This window comes from Myotis yumanensis, unplaced genomic scaffold (genome assembly GCF_028538775.1).
Source record: "Myotis yumanensis isolate MYYU_CA2020_CCGP unplaced genomic scaffold, mMyoYum1.0.hap1 SCAF_9, whole genome shotgun sequence".
In the NCBI taxonomy this organism is placed as follows: Eukaryota; Metazoa; Chordata; class Mammalia; order Chiroptera; family Vespertilionidae; genus Myotis; species Myotis yumanensis.
The window spans coordinates 27410513-27436735 of NW_027223760.1; the positions used below are offsets into that span (position 1 = coordinate 27410513).

At 40.5% G+C, this 26223-nt stretch overlaps 1 protein-coding gene across 3 annotated transcripts in view; it reads left to right on the plus strand.

Annotated features, from left to right (window-relative positions):
• The first annotated feature begins 22435 nt into the window (after positions 1–22435).
• The window catches only part of CALD1 (caldesmon 1), a 209598-nt gene continuing 205810 nt past the window's right edge, over positions 22436–26223 (plus strand). Inside the window, exon 1 of one of the 3 annotated variants that reach the window (XM_070423931.1) lies at positions 22436–22706. The gene's annotated coding sequence lies outside the window, so the exon portion shown is untranslated. The remainder of the gene's footprint in view (positions 22707–26223) is intronic. The other 2 variants (XM_070423926.1, XM_070423932.1) reach the window with 2 other exon arrangements.

The window sequence follows — 26223 nt, forward strand, 5'->3', positions numbered from 1 at the left end:
CTTATTCATTTTCTCATCTTATATTGTTGTCCTCTACAGGAACCACTTTCATAGGTTTATCAAGGCAATTTTCTCCCTCTCCTTCTTTATTTAATTTAAAGTTTTTCAATCATTTCATCTAGTTTCTGATCAATATCTTTCCCTAGCTAAGAACCCATCATTTATTCCAATACCTAAAACCATAGTTTTTTCTTTTAAATCTTGTTTCTCATTAGAGAGATTTTCAAATCTCTATTGGGACATTCAACTGCAGATCTTTCTTTCTCTTCAAAGCCGTTTTTTTTGGGGGGGGGGGTGAAGGCGGTTAGAGAAAATTATAAGCCCATCATTTAAGCAATGGAGTACCATTCCTTGCCCATGGCCTCATAGTTTCTTTCGGGTAATATTATTCATAAAGGATTTTAGACTTCAGATTTCCAGAAGCAAGTTAATAGAGATCTTCAGGTGGCAGAGGAATCAGGAGAGCAGACCTGAGAACTTAAGGGAATAACTTTTAAGAGCTCCGTGATCCATCTTGGGTATGCGACATAGACAGAATGCTTATTTCATGTACATTAAGTTGGGCATCTTGATACTGTCAGAAAATGGAGCCATCTGCAGAATGCCAAAGAATTGTTATATAGCAACAGTAATCAGTCAAATAATTTCCAAGTTAACTTATTTTTTATTTTGTGTTTGTATTTGCACATAAAGCCCAATGTTCTCAAAGGAATAAATTATTATTTCAGCATGTAAAGGTTTAGCTTCTTCTCTTGGCTATCCCAAACTAACCAAATTATAAAAGTAAAACTATACAGTATATTGTATTGTAATACCTTCATAAACCTACCCCCAAGAACCAGAGAAGAGGCACCCAGAGTGGGGAATTTCACACGTGTCCATGCATGTACAGAGTTCAGGTTCTAGCCAATAAACATATCAAGAATGCTTAACCACTACCGAGTAATTATGCAACTTACATTTCTGCCAATAAATTTTGAGGCTAATTTATGCCAGGTAGGACTATAAATCGAGTTGTTGCCCCAATTATCAAAAATATGCTCTATAATCTTGATATATTAGTTTCAGAGAGAAAATAAACAGTGGAATGTCATGTTGGGTCTATATTGCAAAATCTTTTGGAGGTTGGGATGGGATGGAGAGTCTGTCTGAAGAAGACTTAGCTCTGAAGAAAATGTTCAGTCTAGACCCAGAAGCTGTGATGACTTTATGAACCTGGAGCCTGAGCTCTCCTGTGAGAAAATAATGAGAGAAGGCATCTTAATTCTTCCAGAAAACATTATTAATGGCTGTCTCTACCTGAGAAATGTTAGCTTAATTGGAATGTGATGCAGCCTGGGCATCACTAGCTTTTTAGAAGCACACGAGGTAAGAAGTGGCTCGGGGTTACCTGCCTTGGGAGTGGCTCCTACCTCAAGAGAACTGTGGCAAAATCCATTGACAGGGATGCGATCAGGGCCACAATGTGGGTTTTTCCCCACTGTTGCTGCCTCCACATTCTTTATGCTCCCACCTTGTAGCATTGGTCCTTGACTATAAATTATCATCTGTTGCCTGCAGTTTCATGCTCTTGATTCCCAGGTACCTACTGGTCCCTCTCCAGCCTGCTCTGACTCCCAAAGTTTGTATTTTCCTTCTGAGTGCTTGGTGCTTGTCCACTCTTGCAAACTCTGGCCTCCTGATTTCCCAACTGCCTTTACAAGCTCTTGTAGCTGCATCGACTTGAGGCAGGTATCTGACTCAGCTTTCTCAGTCAGGGCAGAAGGCTGGGGATCTTTCATAGATAGCCCCTGAATATATTTATTAAGCATGAGACTTCTGTAGGATGGGGTGAGGTCCAGGCCTGTTCATCTAGATAGCAGTCTTCTTTTTTTGCAGGAGACATCAGCAATGCAATTCTGGATCAGACCAGCCTGGGTTTGAATACTGAGTAGGGAAATCATAACAGAGGGAGAGAGAAGAAGCCAAGGTGAGCAGGAGCTAGGTTCCCAAGCAGGGGCCTGAGATATGAAAAAGAGGAACATCATAAAGGGAAGGATGTCTGTGGGGGGGGAGATAGGGGGTAGAGGGGGGTGTTGGGGAGAAATGATGACAAGTAATGCAATCTTCTTTAGGTAAACTTTAGGTGTGTAGTAAAATGTCAGTCTTGGCTATTGTAGCTTGTACAACTGCCATTGTCATTTTTAAAATTCTGCAATACAGTGGGGCCTTGACTTATGAGTGTCCGGACTAACAAGTTTTTTGAGATATAGCCGTCTCTCGGCTGATTTTTTGCTTTGAGTTGCAAGCTAAAATTCGGGTTATGAGCCAGCTTCAGATACCCCACCACTAATTGGCGCAGCGAACGTCACAGTGAACACCACAACATCAGCCCAGCATCACGTGTCATTGTAATGGTGAAAATTGATTTGACATACGAGTAATTTGAGTTACGAGCTCCGTCATGGAACGAATTAAACTCGTAAGTCAAGGCCCCACTGTATGTCCTCTTTGTGACTTTTTATTACCACCCTGTCTTAAGGTACAAGCACAGAATGGAAGTGCATATTATTCAATTGAAGTACATATATTCAATGTGCATTTACTTTATTACAAACAAGATTGAACATCTTTGTATACTATATGCTTATTGTTACTTGGGTTTCCTCCTCCATGATTTCACTTTTCACATCCTTTGCCTACTTTTCCATTGGATGGCTTTTCGATCTTTTCTTCTTATTGATATAGAGGTGCTTTATATATATTGACTTTGATCAGGGCACTTCAGAGGCACCATTCACCTTGTAGTCTACTTGAATGGCTCCCCTGGTACGCAGAGCACAACCTATGCAGTCATACCTGGCAATTCTTAAATTTGTTTGTAATGTCTTATGTAAATATTTTAATCCTTAATCCTGTTTCTTGTCTTTTAACTTTGCTTGGGTTATTTTTCATAGTGATGAAGTCATTTTTTTAAAAAATTATATCTATTGTTCTTTTTCTTTGTGTTGTTTGCCTTCTTAGTCTTTTTTTTAATGGTCTTTCCTATCCAAGGTATTACAACATTTTTTTACTTCCTCTGATTGCTTTTATAGTTTTTCCATGCTTATATCTTTAATGTATATGAAAATTATTAGTGAATGGTGTGATAAAGGGATCTAAACATTTTTTTCTCTAGTGGATGACCAATAGTCCCAACAAATTATTGGATAGACATTCTTTTTTCTTATCTAAAATACTACCTTTATTATATACTTTTTTCCTATATTCAGGAGTCCATTTTGGGGCTCTGCATTCAATCCCTTTGATTAAAATAATATTTGGAGAAATTATTCATTTAACTACAGTACTCAAGTGTTATCACTGTCTATTAATAAGTGAGAGGTTGATGTTAAAAGAAAAATCTAGTGTACATTGATTTTTAATCTATAGTATACAACTTGATGTTAGAAAAACTATGTATTATAAATTATATAGATCTCTTACTTTTAAAAGGAGGTTTCATCATTCTCAATAATCTGTCATCTTTATAAAGACCCTACACTGAAGACCCCTCCTTAGATACTGTTATAAATGTAAGTGTTAGAACTGGTAGATCTTACATGATTCTTAGACACAAGATCCTGGTGCTCAGTTAAATAGCCAACTTGTTGTGGTTTGTTTTTTTTAATGTATTTTATTGATTTTTTACAGAGAGGAAGGGAGGTGGATAGAAAGTTAGAAACATCGATGAGAGAGAAACATCGATCAGCTGCCTCCTGCACACTCTCTACTGGGGATGTGCCCGCAACCAAGGTACATGCCCTTGACCGGAATCGAACCAGGGACCCTTGAGTCCACAGGCCAATGCTCTATCCACTGAGCCTAATCGGTCAGGGCTAACTTGTTTTATTTGTTCCTGAAAATTACGCTTGACTTGAAAGCTCTTAATCTGATTTAACTACATACATAGTAAATTAATAAAAATTAATGAATATGTCTTTTAACTTTAAATGAATTGATTGCTTGCAATAAGAGTCCAAAGATATTGTAATCATGTGTTATTCCATGGCGCTGTAAGAACCTAAAATGTAGAACGCATCGGAATATCACAGTCTGACGAATAGCAGGCATTGAATAAATATTTCAAAGATGAATGAAGCTAGTACTAGGCTAAACATTAAAAGCATCATTTATGCTTTTTTTCCCTTGCACTTTACTAATTTGCTTCATTCAGAGCAGCTATTTTGCTCTCTTTGCTTTAAGATATAAGATATTAGAACTTGGCATGAATCTGGCTTTCTTAGCCAGAAAACTTGAGTCAATTTAATTGTCTTTCTTTGGGATTCATTTAAACTCAAGACTTAGTTATTTGGTTATTGGTTATAAAAACACAACTAGCTGAAGTATTGTGCATATTTGCTTTCCATACAGACCAATGGGATGAAAACTATGCTTGCGTTGCTCTCCCTTCTCTCCAGGAAGCACCCAGCACATAGAGTAGAATGTGCATGACTCCCTGGACTTGTGCAGTGCACACTACTGTTCTCCTTCCACCCCAATACCCTTTCTTTGTCAATATATTTTTTAACTAGAAAGAGCTACCTGTTTTTAGAATGTCTACTTAGGATGATAGCTTGCTCACTCGCACTTGTCACTCACTGTTGACAATGCAGGAGCATCTATTGATGACAGTGGAAGGGTTGCATCTGGAATCAAGCTTGTGGTGCAAGAATTCTGCTCAGTGTAGCAAGCACAGTCCACATCTACCACCCAGAAACTTTCAGTGAGTATATTCCACATGCCAATACTTTTGAGTAATACTGGCTTATTCAAACTGTCATGTGCAGCTTTGTTCGTCTTTATCAAAGCATGTGTGAGAGAAAGCAAACTCAAAGTCAAAACTCATTGATTCTTAGAACTGAGAATTCATCAGAGATCTTCTAGTCTAACCATCTCATTTTGAAACTGGGATAACTGCCTCGTTGACTTGACTTGGTTATATGTATAATCATATTAAATATATTAATAGTGAATAAATGAATATTTAAACTTTAAATGATCATTTGGGATAAGAATCAAAATATATTTATAAACACATGAAGTTAGTCCTCCTGTCTGTAACCTTTTCATAGCACCTAGTGTGTGTGTGTGTGTGTATGTGTGTGTGTGTGTGTGTGTGTGTGTATACAATTATAAGAATGTGAGGTTGAAGAGGTTACTGACTACCACCTATTAAACCAGTGATGGCGAACCTTTTGAGCTCAGCGTGTCAGCATTTTAAAAAACCCTAACTTAACTCTGGTGCCGTGTCACATATAGAAATTTTTTGATATTTGCAACCATAGTAAAACAAAGATTTATATTTTTGATATTTATTTTATATATTTAAATGCCATTTAACAAAGAAAAATCAACCAAAAAAATGAGTTCACGTGTTACCTCTGACACACGTGTCATAGGTTCGCCATCACTGAATTAGACTGATAGGAATGGCTATAATGTGGAATAATTTTCAGCTACATGAACAATTCTGGCTGGCTGCTTTTTACTTCAAAGTTTGTTTTATTTTGTGAAGCATTTTCTTATCACATTTATTTATTATTCTTCAAAGGAATGCTGGGAAGGAGACTATCTTTACTGCTGTTCTCATGTTGAGATGTGAGAAAACTGAGTTCACATAGAGCTTGACATTCTCTTCCTGGAAATACTTACTTAAAATAACCCACAAGATCCAGTTAACTATCTGGCACTGAGCTCAGTACCCTCTTCTATTCCCTTCTCTTCCAGCCCCGGGGTCTTTCACACAGATGAGACTGATGTCACGTGGAAATCCCCCAAATCAATCCCAGGGGACACTGGATTAGGCACATCCCCACGTGGCTATTTCTGAATGTAAAATAATACCTCGAGATTCTGTAGCTCTTTTTTAGCAAATGCATTGTGACACCCCATGTAGGCTTCAGTGCCAAGTATATCCCCATTATTGTTATTAAGAGACACTAGGATTCAATTAAAGCTGTAGGCTATGCCCTCCAGCAACTTAGAGCCTGTAAATGTACTGTTGAGAGACCAATAATTCCATAAATATTCATTGAGGCACAGTACTGGAATTATAGAGATTATGATAAAAAGATAGATCTGTCCCTGTCTTCAAGCTCAAAGTGCATGGTAGGTACTGATAAGTAAAGAGGCAATTGCAATACAGTAGAATAAGTGCAATTATATTGGAAGTTCACCATGTTGTGGGCTAGGAGAAGTATAAAACTCAGATGTGGACAGTCAGAATGGCTTCCTAGAGGAAGGAAGGCCTGGGAGAGCTAGCTGGACACAGATGTGGGGGAACAATGTTCAATGAAGAGAAAACAGTATGTGTGAACACATGAGGACAAGAGGGAGCAAAGCACATTGAAGAAAATGAAAAACATTCAATCTTTTGAGCATAGACTGAAGGGTGTGAGAATGTCTGTGCTGAGAGGGAGGGGAGATGACTAAGATGCTACTGGAAAGATAGGAGCTAGATTATTCAGTGATGGCCTTGTTAGTCCTTTATAGATGAGTAAACTTTATCCATGAATCATTCATTCACTCAACACATTTTGTTGAATATTTACCATGCACCAAGAAAGAGTGCTGGGGATAAAGCAACAAATAAAACAAAGAACGTGTCCTCAATGATATTCTGTTCTAGCAAAGGGTGGAAGTCAATGAACCAGCAGCCAGTGAGGCCCTTTGATATGGTGGCTTTCCAAGGACATCTGAAGTGCAAGATGGAATCATGCAAATCTTTACAGGGCAGAGGGAGCAGCACATGTGAAGGGCTGGAACAGCCATGTGCTTGTTACGTTGTAGGAATAACCCGGAGGCCATTCTGCCTAAAGCAGGGGGAGAGAGGATTGGAGTGGTAGGAAATGAAATCTGAGAGGTGGAGGGGGAAGATGACAGAGGGACTTGTCAGATTTTATTCTCACTGTGATGGGGAATCAAAGGAGAGTTTTCAACAGGGAGGTGGCATGGCCCTGTTGGTATAGTTCTAGCTGCAGAAGAAGAATGGATTGAGGAAGAGGTTGGGAATGGGGAGCCAGCGTAGGCAGGAAGACCAATTTTATTGCAGAAAACCAGATGCGCAATGTTGACAACCTAAACTAGGCAATGGCAGTGGGACATGCTACAGGTTAGAGGCAGAAGAGAGAGGACGTGGAAGGATACTAAGGGGCACTCTGCCTTGGTTCCCAAATACTTTCCCACAACTTGCACATTGTCTGAAGTTTTCCCAATCATCGTATCTCTTTTAAGTTTAAAGAATTGACAATCTTGTCAAAGCAAATGCTATTTTGATCTTAAAAGCATTGCATTTAATGAGAAACATAAGAAACAGATTATATATTTAGCACAATATAATTTATATTAAAATTATATTATATTAAATTAAAAATGAATGCACACAAAACAATACTCATAAACTCGGGGAAAAGACATGCAATACAAAATATGCAAAGTAAACAGAGAGAACAGTGGCCTACAGCACAGATAAGTGAAATAAGAGAATGTTATAAAAACAGCATCAACAAATTTTATTTTTGCTTCGCCCCAGCCCCACTCCCTGCTCCAACCCAGTTTTCCAAAAGATATCTTATTCCAACATTTAAGAAAAACTTTGGTGTTTTCCTTTCTGTGCACAGTGGAATTTCACCAATTTCTTTGGAATGACAAGAATCAGAAAAAGTTCTGTGGCTGCTGAAACCACTGTTCCATAATCTATGGAGATGCAAGGTCTCATAGGCAGAAAATTTGCAGTAGATTAATTTAAAGTTAAAGAAATAAAGCTGGCAGTCAGGAGGCTACTTGGGTTTTATCTCGGTTCTATGTTGATAGTGGTAATCACTCATAGCTAAGTACCTCTTAACAGTTTATAAAGCATGTTTACATTTATTAATCTATTTGAACTTCATATCAACTCTTCAAGGCAGCTATTTTACAAATGAGGAAACTAAAACTCAGGGAAATTGAATGACTCATTACGGTTGCTTAACTTGTAGTCTGGACTCTTTCTGTGTTCTCAGGGAAGATTCTTAAACTGTCCCTGATTTCTTCCCAGAAGTGAACATTATAACATTTGCCAATTCACTTTATGGGCATGTATCAGAGGAAAGTGGTGATAACATGGATGGCATGGTTACTTGTAGTAAAAGTGCTAAATAAATCAATACATAATTATAAAGTTGTTGATTTTAAAAGGCAATATATTTAATGAATCAAATTATGTCTTTAATTAATTATAATTATTAAAACATTAAATACATTAACACATAATAGATGTATTAAATTAATAAAGTATACATTACTGTGTAAAATAAATTAATAAATAATGTATAAAAATTAATATATACTTTATGTGAAAATGAATATATGTATGTATATAGATAGATACCATTATTTATATGTATTTATTATTTTTTTTGAAATATTTGCAGTCAGGTCTTTTAGCAGGTATCTGGGAACTCCCAAACTGGACCCCCACCATTGGGCAGCATTCTCCATGGCTTTCCCAAGGAAAATAACGACAGAATCCAGTGTTGGATGAAAGATCGTTTCACCTTCTAGCTGAAGCCTTGGCCCCAAATCCAGGGTATCCCCCAAGTGAGTTTAGCTTGCCTACAATGGAATCTACACATGCATCTTCCATCTTAAAGAAGGCTAGTCCAAACTCCATCAGCCAGAAAAATTAAGAGGCAGTATGTGAAGAAGGGAGTGGAAGAGAACAGCTAAGCACTCTCCTAAGTGAGTATGACCCCAGCTCTCCTTACTACTCCAGCTCGGTCACAGTAGAGCATCTGACCCCAAATAGATCTGCCCTAAGGCGTTAGCCCCTTGTCCCTGGAGGGTGTTGCCCTGCCATTCTCCTTGAACTTGACTGATATCTAGCATGGGTTTTGAAGGAAGAGAGGAGTGTTAGAGCGCTGTATTGGGATAGTTGCTAAAAGATCTCCTAGCCAACAGTTCCCACTCTATGAACCTCTAAAATTTATTCATTCATTCCATGGCATTTTGTGTTAGGCATTATGACAGGTGCTGAGATATAGATATGAGTACTGTGAATAATTAGTTTAAATGAAAACTTTCCAGAAATTAGCCATTCAATAGAGTAAGAAAGAGATATAGAAGTGGTCTAAGGAGATAAATTCTAAGGACATAAATTCATATAGGATATGAAGAGATATTCAATTAAAAATAATGCATAGACTTGAGACCTATACCTTGAAAGAAGGCAAGATAGATGGTATAATAGGCAAAGAGAAATCTGGTATTTTAGAGCTTTGGGAAGAAGAATGTACCAGTATTTCTCCAATAGTTCTACCAGCAATAGAGTTTGATTCTTTAGGCAGAAATATTCCTAAAGAGGAGCAATTTATCAGCCACCACAGACTGCTGGCATCATCCCTCCACAGTGGCCATTGGACAGGAGCCTTGGTTCAAATGCCTACCTCAGTTTTCTGTATCAGAATATATTTTCCACTTTACGAGAGTAAATTGGCACTCTAGCTTCTATATCATATACTCTGGCCATACCTATTTGTTTGTTATTTTTATTATGGCTATTCTTCTCTGCCTTCCAGAAGTATCACGTGAACCATGCATCCCCAAAAGTCCATACATGGATAGTTGTGTTTGAAGTATGCCTGGTATTCATGAGCACCTGGGCAGACTGCAGTCCTTGGTTCCCCTCCCTCAGCCACCTGCACCTCTTAATTAGGGTAGCAGCAAGGAGACTCCAGGGTTCATGGCCCTGACCCAAATGCACACTCATCGTTCCCCAAGCACTGACTTGAATGCTCAGTTTTGGTACTGATCGTGTGAACAGTTGAACAGAAATCGTTTTCATCAAAATATCTTAATATTTTTTTTTGTTTTTTAATTCGGACCCAAAAGAGAAGATAAAAGGGAGAGAGAAATGGGTGTAATATATGGCTGGTGATTTTAAGATATGGCCCCTATTTTTAAAAGTTCTGTCTTGTTACTACTATGTCATTAGGACATAATAGAATTGACAATGCTTAGCAAGCACTCGATATTTGTTAATTATAATTAATTAACTTTTAATTAAATAACTGTTGAGTTGACTAGTTATTAATTAGGGAAATTGTACATATATATCTAAATTAAATCAAATAATTCAAGTAAGCAATTGATAAATAGAAAGTGAGCAAGTCTGACAGCAGTTTCCGTAGATAGCTCGAGAAGGATGACTGACTGAGGTCTGAGATTTAAGGGATGGTTTTCAGATGGAGCTGGAGCTGGCGCTGACTGGAGAGACCTCAGGTGAGTGTGAAGTGGGAAAAGCCACCTGGCTGAAGTCACTGAGGCAGAGGGTGCATTCCACAATCAGAGAGGAGGGGGAGCGGGGTTGTGTCGGGAATCAGAGGAGAGGCAAGAAGAGGGGTGATTGTAGATCACTTTAAAAGGCTAAATAAAGTTTGGATCTCATGGAAAAAGGAGGGAGGGGCCCAGCATAAATCCATCATTTGGAGAAATCTGACGCAAAATGAAAAGAGAAGAGTGAAGCTAAAAGAAACAAGAGTTTGTCAAAGGAATCCCCTCCCCCCCACGCCTGGGCATGATTATCCACAGAGGGCTGTTACCAACGGGAGAAGAGGAGCTCGTGAGGCAGCGTGAGGTGAGATGAACCTGCCACCCAAGTGAAGGCTCCAGAAGAGGAGACGTGGAGCTGCAAAGCTATCTCAGGTCCCTCCCACTCACTCTGTCTCACTCACAAAGTGCTCCGCCCTCCAGCACAGCTTGGTCAGTGGTTAGCTGAATCCGCCTTACACCGTTACTTCGCTTGTTCCAAACAGCCATCTTTCCCTATACATCACCAGAGTCAGCTATCTCTTGGCAAATACGTTTTTTCTTCTTCTTTTTTTTTGATCTCAAAAATAGTCTGCCCCCCAAGAGAAAGCACTGCCTCTCAGATGACATTCTTTTAGACCAAAGCTACAGAACCTCACCCAAAATAGATCAAATATTTTAAATGTTTTCTTTATTTGCTCCCCTCACAAATATGCCTGCAATGCAAAGCCAATTATGAGATTGGCATTTCTTTTTCCTGAAATGAGTGGAGGATATGTTTTATGGTTGGGAGGGGACACCAGGTCTCCCCGCGTGGTCTTGGTGGGATTTCAGACAGTCTTTATTAAGCCTGGGCCGGGAAGAGGAAACACACACAGCTGGGTCTCTTAGCACCTGCCATCTGGGAGCCCATCCTGTGCAGGTATCTGAGCTGCTCCATCAGTAGGGTGGTTTTTGAAAAGCAGCCGCAGTGTTTTTACAAGATTATAAAAGGCACAGAGCTTAACACTAAACACTGCAGATAGATGCTCTGAGGTTGGTTGAATGAATGAATGAAACTGAGAAAAATCCAGTTAAGGCTCTGAGTGACTCAGATACCCATTGGAATCCAACAGGAATTTCTCATAGATGCAACCTTTTGCTTTTTCAGAGACTAGAGCAAATACAATAGCAATAAATATGGGGATAGTGGAAACCATAGAGATATCCAGTTGTCCTCCACAGCTCCAGAAATAAGGAGGCAGAGATTTCCTGTAGGGAGACAGGGAGTTGGCCAGTCCTGTGCAGTGGGAGTGTGGGAGAGGTACCATTTGTCTCAGATGCTGCTTCCTCCTTTCTGGGTTTTCTCTGATGCTCTCTTTCCATTTCACCAGGTCCCCACCCTTACCCCAGACAGCCAATGCCTTTCTTCTTCCACCCGCTGCCCCCAGAGACCAGCCTCGCTTTCTTCCTGCCGCGCCCCATCAAAATGGAAGTTGGTATAGTTCCAATCGATTGTTATACGGATCCACAAATAGTTTACATGAATGGAATCGTTCCCACTGAACCTTGTGTTTTTGAGATCCAAGTGCATCTTGTCCACTCATTTTCGCGTCTATATAGTATTCTATCTATGCAATAGTTGATGTAGCCCAGGGGTGGGCAAACTTTTTGACTCGAGGGCCACAATGGGTTCTTAAACTGGACCGGAGGGCCGGAACAAAAGCATGGATGGAGTGTTTGTATGAACTAATATAAATTCAAAGTAAACATCATTACATAAAAGGTTCCGTCCTTTTTTTTTTTAGTTTTATTCATTTCAAACAGGCCGGATCCTGCCCGCGGGCCGTAGTTTGCCCACGGCTGATAGCCTCTTCCCTGCTGATCGCCATTGGTATTTTTGAAAATGGCATTTTTATTATAGACAATACTTTAATGAGCTGGCTTTTACATGTCCCCTTGCTAAAAGGGTGCTGAAGGGTATGAGTCTCCCGAGAGGATAGTCCCAAAAGTGGGATTGCTGGATAAGGAATGCAGGTGCTGAGCATCCCTGAGATATTGCCAAATCACTCCAGATAGTGAATGTACCAGTTCGCTCTCTTATCCAGCATGTAGAAGAATTTCTTTCCGCACATTATCAACAACATGGAGTTTTGCAAGATTAAATGTCTTTTCTGTTGGCTATGAACTGGCCACAGTGTTTTAACTTGCATTGTTCTGCTTACTGCTAATGAGGTTGAACATCATTTCAAGGTTTTTGGCCTTTGTATTTTCTCTTCTGTGGATTGTTATATCCTAGTCCTATTTTTTTTCTCTCTCTCTCTCTCTCTCTCTCTCTCTCTCTCTCTCTCTCTCATTAATCTTAGGCATTTTTACCATCCTAGATTCTAATCTTTGCTGTATATATTACACATTTTCTCTTGGCTTAGCTTTTTACTTTGTCTAAAGTAGTTTTTGTTGAACAGAAGTTTTATCTGTTGAAGTAGCCAAATTGTCTTCCGTTTAACTTTATTTCTTTAGTTTAATTTTTACTTAATGTATATAAATATTATTTAGCCTTTTCTTGCTGAAAAATGATCCAAAAATCTCAGTGTGTTACAACAACAAACATTTACATCTTAGTCTTTTTACACGAGGTCTGGGTCAGCAGCGACGCTGCTCGTCCTGGCTGGGCTCGGAGGCCAGCACAGCGCCCCGTGTCTCCTCGGTCTGGAACTCCAGCTGAAGAGTAGCCATGGTCTTTTCTGCGCTGTTGTAACAAATGACCACAAGCTGGGTGGCTTACACAACAGAAGTTTATTCTCCCATCGTTCAGAAGTCCACAATCAAGGTGCTGACGGAGTGTTAGCTGTTCCTGGAGGCTCTGAGGCAGAATCTGTCCCAGGACTCTCCCCTCGTGGTCACTGGCAATCCTTAGCATTCCTTGGTTGTACATGCATCACTCCGGTCTGCCTCTGTCGTCACATCCCCCTCTCCTCCGGGTCGTGGGTGTCTCAAATCTCCCTCTGCCTTTTTCTTTTTTAACCAAAGACCTACATTTTATTATTTTTAATTGTTTTTTTTAATTCTAGTTTATATTCAACATTATTTTGTACTTGTTTCAGGTGTACAGCATAGTGGTTAGACAGTCATATACTTTACAAGTGTTCCCCCCAATACTTCGAGTACTCACCTGGCACCATACACAGTTATTACAATATTATTGACTATATTTCCCATGCTGTACTTTACATCCCTATGACTATTTTGTAACTATCAACCTGTATTTCTCAATCCCTTCACCCTTTTCACCCAGTTCCCTAAGCCCCTCCCCTCTGCCAACCCTCAGTCTGTTCTCTGTATCAGTGAACTGTTTCCGTTCTGTTTGTTCATTTATGTTGTTCTTTAGAGTCCACATATAATTGAAATCATATGATATTTGTCTTTCTCTGGCTGACTTATTTCACTTAGCATGATACCCTCTAGGTCCATCCATGCTGTCACAAATGGTATGCTTTCATTCTGTTTTATGGCCATTTATTATTTATCTTTTTATCTTTTTTCTTCTCTTCTTCTTAAAGAAGACCTTTTAACATTTCTTGTAATACTGGTTTGATGGTGATGAACTCCTTTAGCTTTTTATTGTCTGGGAAGCTCTTTATGTGTCCTTTGATTCTAAATGATAGATTTGCTAGGAAGAGTAACCTTGGTTGTAGGCCCTGGCTTTTCATCACTTTGAATACTTTGTGCCACCCCTTCTGGCCAGCAAAGTTTCTGTTCAGAAGTCAGCTGCAGTCATACAGGTGCTCCCTTGTAGGTAACTGACTGCTTCTGTTCTGCTGCTTTTAAGATTCTCCCTTTGTCTTTAAACTTTGGCATTTTAATTATGATGTGTCCTGGTGTGGGCCTCTTTGGGTTCATCTTGTCTAATATGATTTCCACCTTTCCCTGAAAATCTACACTTCCATTGATGGTCATTTCATTAAATAACACTTCCATTCACTCAGTTATTCAGACCATAAAAGAAGGCATCCGTGATTTCTCTATTTTTTCTCACATCCCTCATCCAAACATGAGTGAGTCTTCATGTGTCCAAAATTCAATAATTCCTCAGTCTCCTGACCACAACTACCCTAGTCCAAGCAGCATCTCTTGCCTATGAGCAGGCATTAACCTCTTCCTGCCTCTACACTTGCGATCTGTTCTATACAGGACAGCCAGCGTGAGTTTTCTCTCTGCTCAAATCTTCCAGTGACTTTCCATCTTACTTAGAATAAAACCCAAAGTTCTTACCGTGGCTATAAGGATCTGGATGATTGGATCTGGCCAATAATGGCAATTACTCCTCTCCAATTTCTTGCTGTCAGAAATGCCCTCCTTCATATATTCTGCTTACTTCTTTATTTTATTCATCTCCCTATTGAAAACCTTAAACAGCGGTTCTCAACCTGTGGGTCGCAACCCCTTTGGCGGTCGAACGACCCTTTCACTGGGGTCGCCTAAGACCATCTTGCATATCAGATATTTACATTACGATTCATAACAGTAGCAACATTACAGTTATGAAGTAGCAATGAAAATAATTTTATGGTTGGGTCACAACATGAGGAACTGTATTTAAAGGGCCAGAAGGTTGAGAACCACTGCCTTAAGAGATGACCTCCCTGCTTTTCAATAGTCCTCAACTCTTACTTATTTTTTTCTTTATAGCACTTTTCACTGCTTGACATTATATATTTATCTGTTAGTTAATGTTCCATGACTCTTCATCAAAATGTATTTTGTTGCCCTGACCGGTTTGGCTCAATGGATAGAGCGTCGGCCTGCAGACTCAAGGGTCCCGGGTTCGATTCCAGTCAAGGGCATGTACCTTGGTTGCGGGCACATCCCCAGTAGGGGGTGTGCAGGAGGCAGCTGATTGATGTTTCTCTTTCATCGATGTTTCTAACTCCCTATCCCTCTCCCTTCCTCTCTGTAAAAAATCAATAAAATATATTTTTTTAAAAAAATGTATTTTGTTTACAATGCCTAGAACAGGCCCAGGCATGTGGTGGACACTCAATAAATATTTGTTCAGTGAATGAATGAACTATTTGGGGGAAGTGGTATTTGTTTTCCTACATAATAGGCTAATTCTACTATATATTAAAATTTCAAAAGTAAATTATTAACTATATTTAGCTCTCTTATCCACCATCATCCTGCTAACATGTTCTTGCCTGTTATCCTTGTATCTAATTACATCATCATTGTTTTACTGAAATCAATATGCAGCATTTACATTGTTATGACAGGGTACATTTTTCTCACAGTTGAACTATAGAGGTGCAATGATCACTTTTCCTTTCACACACACATTTTATTTTTCTTGAAATTAAAATGATCTCCATCTCACATTTACCGATTTTCTGTGTACCTAGCACAAATGCTTTCCCCCAAGAACATACCAGGTAATCTATCTTGACTTTTCCTTAAAACATTCTTCCTGGAGTCCTCTATTCCAATCTCTGCTGGTTGCTTTTGGGACCAGATATTGTCATGGAATTTTCATTCAGCATCATTATGGGACCAAACCAACTCTATTATGAGTTTACACCCTGTATTTTCTGATCCTTGTCTTCCTTCTTGGTTTCTAGTTTCAACCCCAACTATTTTTTTCCTTTGTGTGGGGCAAGAACTTGATAACTTTAGAATGAAATATGTTTTCATTCATTGTACAAGATGCCCAGTGGGCCCTTTGAATCTGGAAACTTGCATCCTGAAGTCTGAGGAAATTCTAATGTATTGTTTCTTTGATAATTTCCTTCTCACAATTTTCTCTGTCCTCTTTTTCTGGAACACTCAGATGTTGTTGGATTTTTAATTGATTCCCTAATGTTCTTATCTTTTCTCTCATTTTTTTCATCTTGTCTTTTCTCTTACTTTTTTTAAAAAAGAAACATCAATGTGAGAGAGAAATGTACCCTGACCGGGGATCGAACCCACCACCTTTTGGTGTATGGACCGATGCTCCAACCAACTGAGCATCCTGACCAGGGCATTTTCCTCCTACTTTTAGAGAAGAGTTTTTTCCTACACTTTATCTTCTATTACTTGAATTGAATCTTTATAAATTTGTCATAATATTTTTCATTTACAAGAGTTCTTACCTGTTCTCTAAAAGTGCCTTCTTAAAGCCTCTTTCTCTTGTTTTGTGGCTACAATATCTTCCCTCTCTGAGAATAATAATTACAGTTTTCTTGACGCTATCGGTAATTATAGTTTTCTTGAAGTGCTTTGTTTCTCACCCTGCCTCACTTTTCCTGAGTTTCCCTTTTCTGTACTTCTGATGGCTCTTTCAGAGCCTTTTCTTAACTTGATGTTCATATTTAAGAGCGAGGTGTTAAACAGCCCACGGAAAGTTCCTGATCATGAGTTCACTAAAGGGCCTTGGGTAATGGGCCAGGCGTTGCAGGGGACCCTCAAATGTGCCTTTGGATCTTTTATCCATGGGCACTCCAGTCTCCCTGGAGTGAAATCTTCCAATTTCCTTTCTGTGGACTATAAACCTGACTGTCCGTGTCCCGGAGCCCCCAGAGTGAGGAGACTGGGGGGTAACTCAGTGTTACACTTTCATTGAAAAGTTTGTTGTCAGTACGCAGCCTCTTACCTGCCCACCGCCTGACGTTCTGAGGCCAGCACTTCTCTTCAGAGAATATTCTCCCGTTTCTGGCTATGCCATCCGGTTGGGAGAGCAGGGTTCACCTGGTTGCGCACGGGTAGGATTTTTGCTCGCGTGTTCGTTTGTGCGCGGGTGGGAAAGATGGATGGGCTTTTCACTGTTCCTTACTCATATGTCCAATCAGACCTGTTTTCTGCTCCATCTCTCGCCTTCAGAGGTTCCCAGGGCTTCCCAATCCTGAGTTTTTCTGCTTCTGAGTCTCGTTTCAGCTACTTTCTTGTCCCTGGCCGTGCACTCCACGGGGCCAGAGTTCAGTTTCTCAGCTCTGTTAAGTCAATTACCAACCATTCGTCCATTTTCCATATTGCAAAAGTTGGCTGACATCTGAACCCTGTGTTGACTTCATTCCAACACTCTGTCTTGTGAGATTTATTTATGCTTTTTTATTTCTTTACTATCATTTTTTTGGTGAGGTTTGGGCAAACGGCAGAAATAAACGAGTGCTGTGCATTTTATCTGCTGTGTATAACCATGTCCTCCATTGTTTTCCATCTCATTCGTAAGTTCTGTTTTTTATTATTTTAAGAAGCCTTCCACATCATATCTATCGTTAAGATATTCACCGACAGTTTTTCCTCATTGTTTTCAAGTTTTGCTTTTCATGCAACCTAGTTTCCTTTAGTGTTGGGTGGGAATTTTGAAACTGATTTTATTGTTTCCACACAATTAATTGCAACCTTGCATTAAGAGAATAGTCTACCCTTCCCTTCTGATCTGTAATGCCGCTGCTATTATTTTAGGAGTTCCCACACATGTTTGGGACAGTTCCGAGGCTTTCTCCTTTGTTCTATTGACCTATTTGTCTATTCCTGGGTCAATAACGCATATCTTAATTAGAGATGCTCTAGAGCAGCCGTGGGCAAACTACGGCCCGCAGGCCGGATCCGGCCTGTTTGAAATGAATAAAACTAAAAAAAAAAAGACCGTCCCCTTTTATGTAATGATGTTTACTTTAAATTTATATTAGTTCACACAAACACTCCATCCATGCTTTTGTTCCAGCCCTCTGGTCCAGTTTAAGAACCCATTGTGGCCCTCGAGTCAAAAAGTTTGCCCACCCCTGCTCTAGAGTATCTCAGAACTTATTATTAGATCTTTACTTTTCCAAATGAATTTTAAGATTACTTTGTCAAGTTCTACAAAATATAACATTTAGAGATTTTAGTTGGAATAATAAAAGCATAGGTTAATATGAGGAGAATTCACATCTTCATAATTTTGAGGTTTGCCATTCAGAAAAGTAACATATTTTACCATTTATACAGGCCTTTTACATCCTTAACTCCAGTTTAGTAATTTTCTTGCACATATTTTGTTATGCTTATTCCAAGATAATCACACTTTTGTTATCAATCTGAATAGTATATTTTTCCATTATATTTTCAAATTAGAGATGGCTGTTTATAGGATCTTTGGACTTTTCTATACTAAACTTGATCCCAAAAATCTTGTAATGAACTCTTATATTAGTTCTAATATATTTGTTGATTCTCTTGTATTTTCTACACAGATAATCACATCATAGCAAATAAAGATTTTTTTCCTTCTAATTCCAGTAGCTCTTGTTCTTTTTTTTTTTTTTAAATATATTTTATTGATTTTTTTACAGAGAGGAAGGGAGAGAGATAGAGAGTTAGAAACATTGACGAGAGAGAAACATCGATCAGCTGCCTCCTGCACATCTCCCACTGGGGATGTGCACGCAACCAAGGCACATGCCCTTGACCGGAATCGAACCTGGGACCTTTCCGTCCGCAGGCCGACGCTCTATCCACTGAGCCAAACCGGTTTCAGCAGCTCTTGTTCTTTTTATTTGGCTAGAACTTGCAGCTCTTTTTTTCACTTGTAGAAGAGACAGTCATCCTCATCTTTTCATTTATTATAATGGGAATATTTTTTAACATTTCATCATTAAGCATGATTTTTGCTGTAGGTTTCTGGTAAACGTCTCTCATTATGAGTGTAAAGATTTTGTTGCTAGTTTTTTAAGAGCTCCTTTTTTTCTATAAGTGATTAAGAAGTTTACCAAGTATTATTCTTTACCTATCAAAATAATCTCTCTTCTTTTTTATATTTATTTTTTACTTTTAAACCACTAATATTGTATAATGCATCAATAGATTTCTATATTTTAATCATTTCTGCATTATCTTTTTTTACACTATTGGATTCAATATGCTAATTTTTTCATCTAGGTTTATAAGTACACTTAGTATAATTCTCTGTGTCTGTGTGTGTCTCTCTCTCTTTGTACTGTCTTTGTTGTTCATTCTACCGGTCTGATTTTATTGTTTTAGAAATGTGAGTATCTGGAAATACTTAATTTGAATAAAAGAAGGTGTGTGTGTGGAGGGCAGAGCGTGGGGGTGTTCTGCTGCCTTTTAAAATGTTCAAAATATCTGTTCTGTTCAGCAAAGTAGATATTTTAAGCAAGAAGAATGTATGTTTTCAATGGAACTACATGAAGTGATTTCAATTTAAATGAAAAAGTATGGCCTAACTTTACTTTTCCCAAATTGACACACAAGCAAAATATAATTGCTCACTACTGATCTACATGATTACAAATAGTCAGCTGGAACTGAAAAAATATGAGTCATCCAGATGTTTCCAAATGTCTCGTTAGATTTGTTATGGTTCATTAGGCAGAGATAGCCTATGCCAGACAAGCTGTTCTTTATCTGAGATGATCCAAGTGGGAAATATATTCCACAGAAACTTCCTATATAAATCCTGTGTATTTTTAGTGTTGTTTACAAATGACCTCTGGAAAAAGTAAGTACTATGAGAGTTAAGTTTCCCATGGCAGAAATTGGCAACCTTTACCTTTTTCTTTCTTTTTAGTCCCTTTCCTGTCTTTTTTATTCTTACTGAATTTAAAAAAAAAAAAAACGAAGACAATAAAAAAATAATGTTTATGGTGTGTATTAATTTGCTAAGTTATTCTTCCAACTATATAGTTCCTCCACAACAAGTCTGTTTTCAAATACACAAAATAGGCTGAGTGGCTGCTCATCCACCATACCCTGCATATGAGGTATTTAGAATTTATCTAGGGAAACATACTTCTCTTTTCTATAAACATGAACCCAAAAATATTTAGCCATTTATCTTCCAAAAACCATATAAAATGCATGTCCTTCCCATGTTTCCTGCTGATAATATTTTCCCCATTTGTAGTGCAACTTTTCTTTCCTCTGGGAAGCTGGTACTTATTTTATTCATAGATTGCAAATTACGCCCTGATGCTGTACAAGCAGAAGACATTACTCATACACGCTGGGAGAATGCTGCCTAGGATACAATCAGCAGTGGCCGTGTAAAACGGCACGTTAAAACAGGCCTCGCTGAGTTATGGACCATCCTGCCGGGAAACACGGGCCCCAAACATCTCTGGACCCAGCTCATATCTTCGCCCAGACGTCACGGACTGAGTTGCTTTCAGAGCTCATTGATGTCTGCCCTACACTGTCTTCAGGCCCAGCAGTTTAGCAGACTAAAAAGTATCTATTCTACCTTGACAATCAGTCCAGATATGGAACGTCCCCTGCAGCAACTCTGTGTCCTCCAAGTTTATTTCCAAATCAGTCATTTGGGTTCAGAAGGCATTTTCCCATAGGAACAATGTTACAAACGAGGGTGCTGCACAAATGCCTGGTTGAGCCACAGTGGACTTGAAACGTGGCCTTGACTGCACCATTCCCGCCAGCCATTATTTATTTTGTTTCTCTGGGAAAGTGCATTCTGAGTTCCAACTTGGGATGCCTGTAGCTCACCTCTCCCTGCGCCTGGCAGCCTTCACTGTAGCTTTTTTAGGCTGTACTGCGGTAGCAGCTGGGGAGAGGGGACGGGGTGGCCTTCCCAAGAGTTATGGGCCATACTGCCGGGAGACACTCCTCACAAGATGGGTCTCAGATGGATACAGACGCCTCTGGGTAACTTACTCATGCGGGAGGGCTGAAGAAGGACACCGTCCATTTGGACCAGTCAGTTCTCGTTCTTCTGCATGAGGCACAGAGGTCAAGAGACTTTTTCCTAAGTAGAGATCATGTCCAAGTCAGATCTTCACATATAGAGAAAGCCCTACACAGTAAAACCCCAGATTTTTTAAGACCGAGCTTCTGGACTTGCAAGTAGCCAAGGAAAATATGTTAACTCTTCTTTGTCAGTGATGAAATAGTCTCCAAACACATGGCAATAAAAAGGCATACATCTAGCACCTGGCCCCAGACCTGACAAATAGTAGGTGCTCATAATTTTTCGTCATTGTTGAATCAAGTTCTAAATGAGTGAATTTTATATTTAAAAGCACAAGACCGCAGATTGAACGCACACGTGTGCCAGCCTACTTGATTCTAATTCAGCATCTCCTAGTTCTGACCCTCCCATAGCACACCTTCTACCAATGAAGAGTTAGTTGGTCAGAGTACTTTCAAGAAGTCACTAGAACAGTGGTTCTCAACCTTGGCTGCACATTAGAATCACCTGGGAATCTTTTTTTAAAATCCTGATTTCTGGGCCTCGTCCTCCGGAAATTCTGTTTCTTTGTTATGAGGTGGGGCCACAACATTAGTAACAAAGAAACAGAATTTCTGGAGGACGAGGCCCAGAAATCAGGATTTTAAAAAGATTCCCAGGTGATTCTAATGTGCAGCCAAGGTTGAGAACCACTGCACTAGAACATTAGTGTCACCTCTGTGGGCATATGCATTTGCCTACACCAGCCCCAGAGTAGGTGCTGGCTTTCCATGCCCTCTGTGCATAGTTTCTTGCAATAGTTCCCCATGGACAAATCTGAGGAAACAGAGGGGCAAGGGAGAGGGAGGGGATGTGGGAAACCAATGAGGATAGCCAAGCCGGTAGGACCCTACCTCGCTGAGTTTCTGGTGCCACACTTATTCTGGCAAACATTACCTGCGCCAGCTTTTTTTGGTCAGTTGTTTTTAAAACAAGTGTAGACACATTTTAGGGGGCTGTGCCTCTCTCGGGTTAGAATTTAGCCTGTACACCAGTCCTGGGTCCCAGTCATTTCAGCCTTTAAAAATTACATAATGATTGTATTTCATTTCGCATTTACAGCCACTTTTACAAGAAATATACTATTAAGGCTCCCTCAATTAAAACCCCTTCCCCACCCCACCCCCACCCTCACCCCCCAGCAAACTTATGGACTGTGAACTTTTCGTTCCATAGACTGTGCCTTCTTTTTTGAAAGTTCCATTGGTGTTCCACAAGACAGCCTCTTTCTCCAAGATTAACATTTCTTATGATTGTTCCTGACAATGGATTCACTTCCAGAGGCCCTGCGAAGGATAACCAAAAAAGGGCATGGAGCGGGCTGGTTTTGGCAGCCTGCGCGCAGTTTCTGAGCTTTTTAGGTCTTGGTTTTTCTGATGAGTGATTTCCTGAGCATGCCTAGGGAATGACAGGCATCTCCACGGGCAGGCTGCATCCACCTCGGCCGCGGTGTCGTCATTGGCTGCCTATTAGAAAACCCTACAGGACAATGCATACCACCGACTGCCGACTGTAAACACAGGGGGTGTGTGTTCCCGGAGCGCGGACTTCGGGGCGGGGCCGGGGAAGGGCGGTCTGCAGTTTTATTGAATAGAGCAGTGTGTGCCGCGCTGCCGGCCCGCCTGCCCTCTCGCTGTGCTCCCGCGGAAAGAAGTCGGTCCTTCCTCTCCCGCTCGGTCCCCGGGAAGAAGCTGCCGCCTAGGAGGTAAGGCACAGAGGACTTTCTTCTCGTCTCTTCCCCGGACGGCTGGGGACGATCTCCCTCCGGGTTCCATTCACCATTCCTGGCCCAGGTAGCCGGGGACGCGAGGCTGGGAAAGCCCATAAGCCCTGCAAATGTTCAGAGCCAGACCCTGCCTCGCTGCCCTGCAGATGTTCCCGGAAGACAAACAAGGATGGGGTTTCAAGTTCTGTTCTTCGAGCTGGGACGCGAGGGGCGATCCATAGAGGCGCCTGTGCAGGGACCAGCGGTAACTTTGAGGAGAGGAGCCTTTTGTTTAGGAGGGCGAGGGGGGTTGTACCTGGTCGCCTACTGACACGGGCGCGCTGTGCTCTCTGCTCACACCAGCGGTCTCTCCTGCATCCTCTGTTATCAGAGATTTAAAGGAGGTTTTGCTTTTAACCACAACTTTTTAGGTGGCTGAGAAGCCAAACAAGTGATGCTTTTTAACCAAAGGCATTTGCATTTTATTCTGCTACCCGCGCTGGAGACTAGACTTCTAGAGCTGCCAAGCGATAAGGTCAGAGGTAGAAAGAGCACGGGCATTGAGCGCTGGTTGGGGGGGGAGGAGGGGGGGCCTAATGTAACTGATCTGATATTTGCTAAGACAGAAGATGCCTACCGCGATCTGTTTCCTATAAAACCCAATAATGCGAGAATGCAGGCGCTGGTGGGTGTGTTTTTAAGAACTCACTTTCAACATCCCACCAAACTATTTCTTGAGAAATTTTACTTTCTGTTGGAAAGTGTGCCTGAGTGTGACTGGATTATTTGAGAAGCTGCCGGTAGAAAGGGAGGACACAGTCTTTCATTTCGAGAGAGTCAGACATATTTGGGCATCTCCAACAGTAGTACAAGGCAGCTGGTTGGTAGTAGCCTGAGACTCCTTTTAGAAAGAGCTGATTGTGAGGGGTGGAGGGGATTTTAGGACCGTGGCAATACATGGTCAAAAAACTGGAGGAGTACAAAGTGCTTGGTATCCTTCTGTTCACAGGGCTGTGCAGATGGACTTGTAAACCGAAATAGTAAAGTCTTTCTCCTGTGCTTGGCAAAACCAGACACCCAGGACTGGAACTTAAGTGAAGACTAGTGGCAAAAAGGGTGAACCTGATCATTTTTAAAGAAAACCTTGGACATTCAAGGTTTCCAGCTCCAAGCGACTGGCCCCATTTGATTTTATTCCATGGAGTGAGGTGGTTTTTGTGTTGAGATTCGTGAAATCGTCTCTTCTCTTTGTATTGAGGAGTTGGGGGATCGTTTTCTTGAAAATGCCTCTCTCTCCTCCCAGAAGTGATATATGATAACAGAATTCCCTGTGAGTTTCTTTTCCTGGAACGGTTCTGAGTAAGTGTGAGAGAAAGGCTGCAGGCGAGAGCTATAGTTTGATTATCATCCTTCCCTTGAAGAGATCAAGTTCCAAACTATTTCCACAGTGTTTTTCCTGTCAATCAAAAGATGGAGAGCAATTTCTTTTTCAACTGTCCTCGAAACCATGTAGGGAATGCAGTTTGGAAGGGAATCTATAATCTTGGTATCTGAGGATAGATTCCACTTCGAGACCAACATCTCCAAGTCCCCGACAATTCAGAATTTCCTACCACCACTCTCTCCTCTCGTATGCTCCCCACCTCCCCAAAAAACATTATTTAAAAAAATAATGCTTTAAGTGTTCTACTGTATATAGTGATGGAGCAAAGGGATTTGATATTTTACTTGATGTTGAACTTTAGGCAGCTCTTTGCACCACTTTCTTCCTGTTAAATAGTAGCTAGAATGCATCTCCCCAAGCAGGGAGGTAAACAGGACTCAGTGGAACCACAGTGCAAGGATTTTCATTTTATTAAAATCATTTAATAAAGAGAAATACATTGGCGTACACACCAGGAATATACAATGGATTAAACCATAGGTAACACACTGGGTTGTTTCCATTGTTCAAAGCCAATAGAAATGTGCGACTTAAATAATTCAGATAAAAAGATTGCTTTAAACAGATACAATTCTTTAATTAAAGAGGAGAACCAGGTTTGGATTGCAGCTTAAATGATTTAAATGAGATACATATAAGCATTCTCCCACAGTGAGGCTATTAATAATTCTAGTTGGCTCCTGTGACTGGCCTGGGGATCTTCTACTCTGGGGCAATAGGTTGGTCCTTTGTCCAGCCATGGAAAGTTCCAGAATCCAGCCTGGATATTCTCTTTTCTGTTAAGTAAAAGGCATCTCAGTAAGTCTTTTCTTAGAAACACATATAGTTGTCTCCATTTGTCATTTTCACGGTAGCATATTCACTAGTCTGTCATTCTTCAGCAAGACAAAAACTGACTTATAGATGGGCATGAAAAGGGATTAGCTCGGCCCCCATCTGCCTGCATGTCTCAGAAATGTGGTGGGGTGAGGCCACGGTGGGGGGACAGGGGAAAACGCTGACCAAGTGGTATGCAAATAGCATGGTAGGACTAAGGAAGAGGTTAGAAAGATGCTGCCAAAGAATTTTCAGATTTTAAAACAGAGTTTTCTGGGTAAATTCTCTCGGAGCCTGGAAATAGAATCATTAGCTCCTCACTGAAAGTCCCTCATTTGTCAGGCTAATCCAGTGGTTCTCAACCTTCTGGCCCTTTAAATACAGTTCCTCATGTTGTGACCCAACCATAAAATTATTTTCATTGCTACTTCATAACTGTAATGTTGCTACTGTTATGAATCGTAATGTAAATATCTGATATGCAGCATGGTCTTAGGCGACCCCAGTGAAAGGGTTGTTCGACCGCCGAAGGGGTCGCGACCCACAGGTTGAGAACCGCTGGGCTAATCCAAGTTTGTTATTGGAGAGAAGCCCACAGGTTCTGAGTAACTGGGTAATTTAAAGAGATGCTTGTAGTTCAGGCTTAACTCATGAGCACCGCTGTGAGAGCTTCGTCTCCACTCTGGTTCTCCTCCTTAAATAGCCTGGCCTTCCAGGAGGAAGCCATCCACTCTTCGACCTCATCTATCTCATGGGCATTTTTATGCTTCTCCTACCTCCCACAGTGGTTAAGGTGTCCAATGAGATGAGACCCCACCTTCTGAATAGGCTATTTCCTCCAAACTGTCAGCAATGTGAGTCTTCTGAACATTATGCTCATCTTGGCTGGTCTCATCCCCACTTCTTACCTAGTATCCCTAGTTAACTGCTCCTTCCTCATATTTGAGGATCCTTGCCTGGTACTTTATGGGTCCTAGCTCTTTCTAGAACTAGGGAATGCTGGTCCACCCCCAATGTTGTCTTGATTTTGGCTTTGATACTCAAAGACAAAAAGACACAAGTATCAGGAGGTAGAACAAGATGGGTCATCCGTGGTGCAAGGCCATATCCAGGAATCAGGAAATCTGAAGATTCAGTTGAGTTGAAGACCGATGACAAGGTGCTGACAACGGAAAGGCCTTAGTAAATGAGGCAGCTTCTCTGCCTCCAGCCAAAAGCATGGAACTAATCCCAGCATGTCAAGCCTGGGCCTTGCAG